This window comes from Mesocricetus auratus, unplaced genomic scaffold, assembly GCF_017639785.1.
Source record: "Mesocricetus auratus isolate SY011 unplaced genomic scaffold, BCM_Maur_2.0 Super-Scaffold_100013, whole genome shotgun sequence".
NCBI classification, from domain to species: Eukaryota; Metazoa; Chordata; class Mammalia; order Rodentia; family Cricetidae; genus Mesocricetus; species Mesocricetus auratus.
This window is the reverse complement of record NW_024429196.1, coordinates 30373805-30384301: the sequence shown is the minus strand read 5'-3', so window position 1 is coordinate 30384301 and position 10497 is coordinate 30373805. Positions and strand designations below refer to the sequence as shown.

The following is a 10497-nucleotide window of genomic DNA, read 5'->3' as shown; positions in this document are numbered from 1 at the left end:
TGTCTTGACCCCTTTGCTTATCACTACTCCATCTCTGTCACTGAGTTCCAGGGGATCAGTTCAGTGTTTAGTTGTGGGTGTCTGTCTCTGCTTCCATCAGTAACTGAATGAAGGTTTTAGGATGGCATATAAGGTAATCCTCAACCTTATCATCAGGGAGGAGCTATTAATGTAGTCTCTGTGCAATTTCTTAGTTTGTCAGTTAGTGTTATCCTTGTAGATCTCTGGAAATCTCACTAGTGTCAGCTCTCTCCTCAAACCTATAATGACTCCATCTATTATGGTATCTCTCATCTTGCTCTCCTCTATTCTTACCCTGACTCAAACTCCCCCCCAATGTCTTATTCTTCCCTCCTCTTATTCCCCTCTCTTGTTTTTGATTCCCTCTCCCCTTCCCCCATGTTTGCAATCTGCTTAAGAGAGCTTGCCTCATTCCACTTCTCTGGGGTATCATGCATATCTCTTGGTAACCTCCTTGTTTCCGAGACTCACTGTCATTGGGATTGTAGGCTGACACTCTCCTGATTCATGTCTAAAATACATATATAAGTGAGTACATACCATGTTTGTCTTTTAGTGTCTGGGTTACCTCACTCAGGATGGTTTCTTCTAGTGCCACCCATTTGCCTGCAAATTTCAAGATTTCATTGTTTTTTTTTGCCACTGAGTAGTACTCCATTGTGTAAATGTACCACATTTTCTCTATCCACTCTTCAGTTGTGGGGGCATCTAGGTTGCTTCTAGGATCTAGCTACTACAAATAATGCTGCTGTGAAAGACATCCTTGTTGTATGAATGAGCATTTTTGGGGTATATTCCTAAGAGTGGAATTGCTGGGTCTTGTGGTAGACTGATTCCCATTTTTCTGAGGAATATCCATACTGATTTCCAAAGTCACTGTAAGAGTTTGCAATCCCACCAGCAATGCACGAGTGTTCCCCTTTCTCCACATCCTCTCCAGCGTAAGCTGTCATTGGTGTTTTTTATTTTGGCCACTCTGACAGGAGCAAGATGCCATCTCAGAGTTGTTTTGATTTGCATTTCCCTGATGGCTAGGGATATGGAGCACTTTCTTAAGTGTCTCTCAGCCAGTTTAGACTCCTCTGTTGAGACTTCTCTATTTAGTTCGGACCCCCACTTTTTAATTGAATCCTTTGGTGTTTCCGAGACTTGCTTCTTGAGTTGTAAATTTTGGAGATCAGCCCTCTGTCAGATGTGGGGTCAGTGAATATCTTTTCCCAATCTGTGGGGGTGCCTTTTTGTCTTGCTGACTGTATCCTTTGCCTTATAGAAGCTACTCAGTTTCAGGAGGTCCTATTTGTTAATTGTCAATCTCAATGTCTGTGCTACTAGTGTTATGTTCAGGAAGCAGTCTCCTGTACCAATTTGCTCAAGATACCTCCCACTTTATCTTCTGAGAGGTTCAGTGTGGCTGGATTTATGTTTAGGTCTTTGATCCATTTATACTTAAGTTTTGTGCATGGCGATAGACATGGATCTATCTGCAGTCTTCCATATGCCAATATCCAGTTATGCCGGCACCATTTGTTGAAGATGCTATCTTTTTCCATTTTAATTTTAGCTTCTTTGTCAAAGATCAGTGTTCATACGTGTATGGGTTAATATTAGGGTATTCAATTCGATTCCATTGGTCTACCTGTCTATTTTTGTGCTAGTACCAAGCTGTTTTCAGGACTATAGCTCTATAATAGTGCTTGAAGTCAGGAATGATAATGCCTCCAGACGTTGCTTTGTCGAACAGGGTTGTCTTGGCTATCCTGGGTTTTTTGTTTTTCTATATAAAGTTGAGAATTGTTCTTTCAAGGTCTGTGAAGAATTTTGCTGGGATTTTGATGGGGATTGCATTGAGTCTGTAGATTGCTTTTGGCAGGATGGCCATTTGTACTACATTGATCCTACTTATCCAAAAGCATGGAAGATCTTTCCATTTTCTGGTGTTTTCTTTAATATCTTTCTTTAAAGACTCAAAGTTCTTGTTAAACAGTTATTTCACTTGTTTGGTTAGTGTTTCCCCAAGGTATTTTATGTTGTTTGTGGCAATTGTAAAGGGTTATGTTTGTCTGATTTCTTCTCAGCCCTCTTTTTGTCTGCATACAAAGTGGCTGTACGAGTTGGCACTCCCACCAGCGTTGGAACAGTGTTCCCCTTTCTCCACATCCTCTGTAGCATAAACTGTCCTTGGTGTTCTTGATTTTAGCCATTATTACAGGTGTAAAATGGTATCTCAGAGTTGTTTTGATTTGTTTTTCCCTGATGGCTAAGGATGTTAAACAATTGCTTAAGTGCCTTTCAGCCATTTGACATTCCTCTAATGAGACTTTTCTGTTCAGTTCTGTACCCCACTTTTTAATTGTATTATTTGGTGTTTTGGAGACTAGCTTCTTGAGTTTTTTTGTATATTTTAGAAATCAACCCTCTGTCAGATGTGGGGTAGGTAAAGACTGTTTCTCATTATGTGGGTTGCTGTTGATCATGTCCTTTGCCTCATAGAAACGTCTCAGTTTCAGGAGGTCCCATTTATTAACAGTCGATCTCAGTATCTGTGCTACTGGTGGTATGTTCTGGAATTGGACTCCCATGTCAGTTCATTCAAGGGTCCTTCCCATTTTCTCTTCTAAGAGGTTCAGTGTAGCTGTGTTTATGTTGAAGTCTTTGATCCATTTGGACTTAAGTTTTGTACATGGCAATAGATTTGAATCTACCTGCAATCTTCTACATGTCAGCATCCAGTTATACCAGCAGCATTTGTTGAAGATGTTTTCTTTTTTCCATTGTGCAATTTTAGCTTCTTTTTCAAAAATCAGGTGTTCATAGGTGCATGGATTAATATCAGGGCTTTCAATGTGATTCCATTCTGTTTTTGTGCTAATACCAAGTTATTTTCATTACTGTAGCTCTATAGTATTGCTTCAAGACAGGGATGGTGATAACTCTGAAAGTTTCTTTATTGTACAGGATTGTTTTGTCTATCCTGTCCCCCCCCCCCCGGAGAAGGGGAAAGGGACAAGATCTCCTCAGTAAATTGGGAGCACAGGGGGAGCAGGAGAGAGGGACGAGAAAAATGGGGGAAGAAGGGGAGTGGGGAGGAGAACATGAGGGATCAGGAAAGCCGAGTTGGGGAAAGAACAGAGGAAGGAGAGCAAGCTAAGAGATCCTTTAATAGAGGGAGTCATTATGGGCTTAACAAGAAATCTGGCACTAGGTAAATCTCCAGAAAGCCACAAGTATGAACCCAACTAAGAATCTAAGCAATAGTGGAGAGGCTACCTTAAATGCACTTCCCCTATAATGAGATTGATGACTACCTTAAATGCCATTATAGAACCTTTGCCCAGTAGCTGATTGAAGCAGTAGCAGAGATTCACAGCTAAGCACTGTGCTGAACTCCTGGAAACCAGTTGTAGAAAAGGAGGAGTGATGAGCAAAGGGGTCAAGACCATGCTAGAGAACCCCACAGAAACAGCTGACCTGAGCAAGTTGGAGCTCATGGACCCCAGACTGAGAGCTGGGTAACCAGCATAGTACCAAATAAGGCACCCTGAATGTGGGTGTCAGCTGGGGGGGCCTGGGCAGTCTATGGGGTCTCTGGCATTGTAACCAGTATTTGTCCCTAGTGCACAAATAGGCTTTGGAAGCCCATTTCCTATGGAGGGATACTCTCTCAGCCTAGATACATGGGGGATGACCTAGGTCCTCCCCCATATGATGTGACAGACTTTGATGATTCCTCCATGGGAGGACTCACCCTCCCTGAAGAGTGGATAGGGGTTGGAATGGGAGAGAGTGGGGTAAATGGGAGGACAGAAGGGAGAGGGAACTTTGTTTTTAATTTAAATAAAAATTCATTTAAAATATGGAAATAAAAAATACTTTATCAATTAAAAATGAAACAGAAATAAGACCTCTAAACAATTGTTTCTCTGGTCTTGACTTAATTTTAGTATGTAGAACCTATCTAGAAAACTGCACATTTCTTTTAAATTTTCTATTTTTGTGGAGTATAGGTTTTGGAAGTATGACTTGATGATTCTCTGGATTTCCACAGTGTCTGTTATTAAGTTCCCCTTTTCATTTCTGATTTTGTTAGTTTGCATGGTCTCTCTCTTCCTTTTCACTAGTTTGGATAAGCATTTGTCTATCTTGTTTATTTTCTCATAGAACCAACTTTTTTATTGATTCTATTTTTCTCTTTGTTTCTACTTTATTGATTTCAGCCCTCAATTTGAATATTTCCTGTCATCTTCTCCTCCTGGGTGAGTTTGCTTCTTTTTGTTCAAGAGCTTTCAGATATTTTGTTAATTCTTTATGTAGACATTTAGTGCTATGGACTTTCCTGTTAGCACTGCTTTCAAAGTGTTCCATAAGATTGGGTATGTTGTACATTCATTTTTATTGAATTCTAGGAAATATTCAATTTCTTTATTTCTTACTTGACCCAGGAGTGATTCAATTGGGCAGTATTCAGTTTCCATGTATTTAATAAGCTTTCTAGAATTCCTGTTTTTCTTGGGGTCTGACTTTAAGCTCTGATGATCCAATAAGATAAAGGCGGTTATTCCATTTTTTTTGTAGCTGTGCTGTGGAGATTTGCTTTGTGACTGAGTATGTGGTCAATTTTAGAAATGGTTCTATGGGGTACTAAGAAAAGTTTTACTCTTTAGTGTTTGGGTGGAATGTTTTATAGATGTCTATTAAGCTTATTTGAGTTATAACATCTGGTAGAGCCCTTATTTCTCTATTAATTTTCTGTCTGGCAGGCCTGTCCATTGGCAGAAGTAGAGGGTTAAAGTCTCCCACTGTTAGTGAGTGTGATTTGTTGTGCAGTCTAACTTTTAGTTATGCTTCTTTTATGAATGTGGGTGCCCATGTATTTGGGGCATATGTGTTCAGAATTGAGACTTTTTCTTGATGGGGTTTTCCTGTGATGAATATGAAATGTCCTTCATCATCTTTTTTGATTGCCTTTAGTTTGAGGTCTTGCTTCTTAGGTTCATTTGCATGAAAAGTCTTTTCCCAACCCATTACTCCGAGGAAATGTCTGTCTTCGGAGTTGAGTTGGGTTTCTTGCCTGTGGCAGAAGGATAAATCCTGTTTTAGTATCTATTCTGTTAGCCTGTGATTTTTTTATACACAAGTTGAATCCATTGACATTATGGGATATCAATGACCAGTAATTGTTGATTCCTGTTATTTTTTGGTGGTAGTGGTGGTTGTGGTGTGTGTGTTTCTCTTCTTCAGACCTGATGATGTGAGATTATTTTTTACCTGTGCTTTACTGGGTACTCCTAACCTCCTTGGGTTGGAGTTTTCTTTCTAGTGATTTCTGTAGGGCTGGATTTGTGGTTAGGTATTGTTCAAATCTGGCTTTCTCATGGAATATCTTGTTTTTTCCATCTATGATAATTGAAAGCTTTGCTGGATATAGTCATCTGGGTTAACATCTATGGTCTCTATAATAGTCTGTATAATATCTGTCTAGGACCTTCTGACTTGGAGAGTCTGCATTGAGAATGCAGCTGTTATTCTGATGGGTCTACCTTTATGTATTACTTGACCCTTTTTCCTTTTCAACTCTTAATATTCTTTCTTTATTTTGTATATTTTATGCTTTGATTATTATGTGGTGAGAAAACTTTTTTTTTAGTCTATTTGGCTTTCTGTAAGCTTCTTGTATCTTCATAGGCATTTCCTTCTTTAGATTGGGGACGTTTTCTTCTATGATTTTGTTGAATATATTGTCTGTGTCTTGAGCTTGTATTCTTCTCTTTCTTCTATCCCTATTATTCTTAGTTTTGGTCTTTTCATGGTGTCCCATATTTCCTGGACATTTTATGTTATGACTTTGTTGGTATTAATGTTTCTTTGACTGATAAATCTATTTCCTCTGGTGTATCTTCAACACCTGAGATTCTCTCTTTCATCTCTTGCATTCTGTTGATTATGCTTGCATCTGTAGCTCCTGTTCATTTGCCCAATTTTCCATTTCTAGCATTCTTTATTGCCTCCCTTTCAATTTTCAAGTCTTGTTTGTTCCTTTTCTCTTGGAATTCTTGGCTTTCTGTAAGGGATATTTTTATTTTTTCTAAATTTTTTGTGTCTTTTCTTCCATTTCTTAAGGAAATTTTTCATCTCTTCTTCAAGGGCCTCCAACATCTTGACAAAGTGATTTTTAAGGTCATTTCCTTCTGCTTCTTCTGTGTTGGGCTATTCAGGTTTTCCTGTTGTAGTACCATTAGGGTCTGGTATTGCCATATTGCTCTTTGAGTTGTTGAATATATTCTTATACTGATGGCTACCCATCTCTTTTTCCTCTTGGTGCAGGTAGTGTCTTTGCCTCTTGGCCTAATCCTCTCCGTTCTCTCTGTCAGTTCTCTCCATCTAGTAAATGTCTGTCTCCCAGGGAGTCACTGAGATTGCCAGGGATAGGTGGGTTGGAGGCAGAGTATGATTTGTAGGTTACAGTGTTCTTGGGGAGGGGGGGATGTAGATGTAGCCTACCGGCAGGAGTCTTTCTTGCTGACCTGCTAGTGTAGCTAAGATGGGTGGGGGAAGGGCACTGGGTTTTCCCCCAGGACATAGGGCCTAGAGACTGTGTAGTTCCGATGGGGAGCTTATCACTTACCTTTCAGTTTCTTCTCCATCTAGTTTATGCAGTCACCTAGTACAATGAATTTTCCTCTTAACCCTGTTTTCATTGTGTTCCAAAGTTTGGATATGTTGTGCATTCATTTTTATTGAGTTATAGGAAGCATTTATTTTTTCTTTATTTCTGCCTTGCCCAAGTAGTCATGCAGTAGAGAGTTGCTCAGCTTCCATTAGTTTGTAAGCTTTCTATTAGTTTTGTTGTTGTTGAAGTCAGCTACAGTCTCAGGTGGTCTAATAGTATGCAGGTCTAATAGGATCAATCTGTTTATATGCTTTATGACTGAGTATATAGTCAATTTTGGAGAAAGATTCATGTGGTGCTGAGGTGTATTCTTTTGTGTTTGGGTAAAATGTTCTGTAGATACCTGTTACTCCATTTTGTTTAAAATGTCTATTAGCTCAGTATTTCTGTTTAGTTTTTTTTTTAATCTGGATGACCTGTCTGTTGGTGAAAGTGGGGTATTTGTATCTGTCACTGTCAGTGTGGGAGGGTTGATATGTGGTTTAAGCTTTAGTAATGTTTCTTTTAAAAACATGGGAACCCTTACTTTCAAGGCATAGCTCTTAAGAATTGAGATGCCATTTTGGTGGGATTTTCCTTTGATGCGTGTGAAGTGTCCTTCCCCATCTCTTTTGATCAATTTTTCTTTGAAGTCTATTTGGTTTGACAATAGAATAGTGGTACCAGCTTGCTTCTTAGGTCCATTTTCTTTGAAAATCTGTTTGTGACTCTTTACTCTGAGGTAATGTCTATTATTGATGATTTTTGTGTGTTTCTTATATGCTGCAAAAGAATGGATCTTGTTTTCTCATCCATTCTGTGGCTCTGTGTCTTTTTATTGGGAAATTGAGTCTATTGAGAGATATCAATTACCAATGTTTGTTAATTCCTGTTATTTCATTGCTAGTAGTAGTAGTAGTAGCAGCAATAGTACTAGTAGTAATTGTGTGTGTGTGTGTGTGTGTGTGTGTTTGCTTCCATTTTCCATTTTACTGGTCTATCATTAATAATTTCCTGTATTTCCTTGGCATAGTTGTTAGGTTGGAGTTTTCTGTCTAGTGCTATCTATAGATCTAGATTAGTAGATCGGGAGTGTTTAAATTGACTTCATTATGTAGCATCTTATTTTCTTCATCTATGGTGACTTAAAGTTTTTCTTGGTATGGTAGTCTGGGCTGGTATCTGCTGTCTCTTACAGTCTACAAAATACCTGTCCAGTCCATTCTGGTTTTTACAGTCTCCATTAAAATTTGTGTGTAATTATAGTAGGTATGCCTTTATATGTTACTTGACCCTTTTCCCTTGCAGCTTCTTATGTTATTTTTTGTTATGTATGTTTATTGTATTTGTGTCTGTCACTGTCAGTGTGTGAGGGTTGATATGTGGTTTAAACTTTAGTAGTGTTTCTTTTAAAAGCAAGGAGACTTTCTGTTCTAATCTATTTGGTGTTCTGTAAGCTTCTTGTACATTTATAAGTATGTCTTTCTTTAGGTTAGCAAATTTTGTTCTATGATTTTGTTGAAAATATATTCTGGGTTTTGAGCTAGGATTCATCTTCTATTCCTGTTATTCTTATGTTTGGTCTTTTCATAGTGTCTCAGATTTCCTGGATGTTTTTTACAATTTTTCAACATTTTCTTGACCGATATGTCTATTGCTTTTATTGTATCTTCAACACTTGAGATTATCTCTTCCTTTTCTTGCATTTTGTTGGTGATGTTTAATTCTTTAGTTCCTATTTGTTTATCTAGATTTTTCATTTCCAGCATTACTTCAGTGTGTGTTTTCTTTTATGCTTCTATTTCCATTCACAGGTCTTACTTCCTTAAACTGTTTGCTTGCTGTTAATTTTTTTCCCCTCTTGGCTTTCTTTAATGGATTTACTGATTTCCTCCTACTTTTGTTAGTCCTCTCCTCTAATTCTTTAAGGAACTTACTTAATTCCTATTTAAGGATCTCTATTATCTCCATGAAGTTGGTATTAATGTCATTCATTCATGCTTCAGCTGTCTTGGAATATTCAGGCATTGCTGTAATAGGATAGCTGTGCTCTGGTAGTGACATATTCCTCTGGCTGTTATTGACATTGTTTTTGCACTGGCATTCAGAAATCTGGAATGGGGTGATTATAGATAAAGATTCTGAATTCTGAGTTTGTCTTTGATCAATGGGTATTTTGTTCTCTAGTTTCTTTTGGTTTTCAGTGGGCATAGTGACTGCACCTGAATCTCCTGATATGTTTACTACCATCTGTGGCCCTGTATCTCTGCAGTCAACACTCATACCACGTCCTGATGGGATTTCTGCTTCCCTCTCCCAGTGGCTCTGCTGCTACTGCCAAATGTATTTTTAACTAAGTGTCTACCATTGTCTTTAATAATAAAGCCATGGGAATCAGATTTTGAGATGAGAACCTGCTAGCTCAAAGAGTCAGAAGAATAACCAGCTGACCTTCCTTTTTGTCCAGAGATCCACCAAGAAAGTGTTTCTCCAGCTATCCCAAACCAAAAAGACCATGAAATTCCAAGTCTGTCCATAGTCCTTCTTGTGAATCTCTAATCTATTTTCCTGGCTCCTCCATACTCTATAACTAATTTCTGTCCCCCCTAATCTGAGATTGAATTTATTAACAGAGTCTTGGGTTTCACAGTGCAATCAAATATCTTGCATTGGGTGTCTGTTTCCTCTCTTGTCTGGCTGAAGTGCCCTGTAGTTGAGCAGATGGTCTCCATCCAAATTAAAGGGAGGACTTATTTTCTTGTGGGGGTGGTTTTACGAGAGAAGGTTTCTCTGTGGCTTGGGAGGATGTCCTAGAACTAACTCTTGTAGACCGGGCTGGTCTTGAACTCACAGAGATCCACCTGCCTCTGCCTCCCAAGTGCTGGGACTAAGGGTATGTGTCACCACTACCCTCAAAGGCAGGACTTATGATGGCTATGGTGGCCTCTGTTCAAGAAGTATGTCTCTGGCCTTGGGACTTAGAAGACAGTGATGAGGAGGAGTGGGGGTATTGGGGTGGGGGTAATGAGGGAGTGAGGGGATAATCACTTGGCATTCAACAGACTTGAAGTTTGCTGGGGACTTGGCCTCTGATTGAGGTGGGGCATGTTTGGCTTTCTTGATGACTACTGGTTTGACATACTAAGTTCTGATTCTGTCTTTTATCAAATTATGTGTACATGTGTGTGGTGATACTTGGTTTATGATATAACAAATAAAGCTTGCCTGAAGATCAGAGGGCAAAGCTAGAGGCTAGGCATTGGTAGCACACACCTTTAATCCTAGCAACCACACTAGTTAGCTATAGAGGTCAGGCAGTGGTTGTGCACACCTTTCATCCCAGCACTTGGAAGACTGAGAAAGATGGATCTCTATTAGTTCAAGGCCACTCTGAACTACAAAAAATTGACCCAGTTTAAAAGAAAAACAGAGCTCACACACTTGTGATCTTAGCATTTGTGATCTCATGCTTTTAATCCCAGCACTAGTGAGGAATATTAGGTTGGATGAGACAAGAGCTCATTGCAGTCTCAGTGAGTCAAAGGTTTGGTGGGGAACTGTGCAATCTGAGGTATGGTTGATCTCCCCTTTGTTCTCAGCATTGGGAGAAGTGATAGCTCCAGTGGCAAGCCCCTTTGCCTATCTGATCTGCAGCTTTAACCCGAATATCTGTCTCTGTGATTTTATTATTCTTATTAAATATGTGTCTATCTATGTATAGGGATATGCATGTATGTGTGTGAGTACCTACAGTATCCAGAAAAGTGTATCCTAGATATTAGGCTTTGAAATTACTGTCATTTTCTTGCTTATCGTGAGGTAAAGTTGCC

The 10497-nt window shown here is 39.1% G+C and overlaps 1 long non-coding RNA gene across 2 annotated transcripts in view; it reads left to right on the top strand.

Annotated features, from left to right (window-relative positions):
* The first annotated feature begins 4219 nt into the window (after positions 1 to 4219).
* The window catches only part of LOC121143525, a 34887-nt gene continuing 28609 nt past the window's right edge, over positions 4220 to 10497 (top strand). Inside the window, exon 1 of one of the 2 annotated variants that reach the window (XR_005880757.1) lies at positions 4220 to 4274. This is a non-coding gene — a long non-coding RNA (uncharacterized LOC121143525). The remainder of the gene's footprint in view (positions 4275 to 10497) is intronic. The other variant, XR_005880758.1, reaches the window with a different exon arrangement.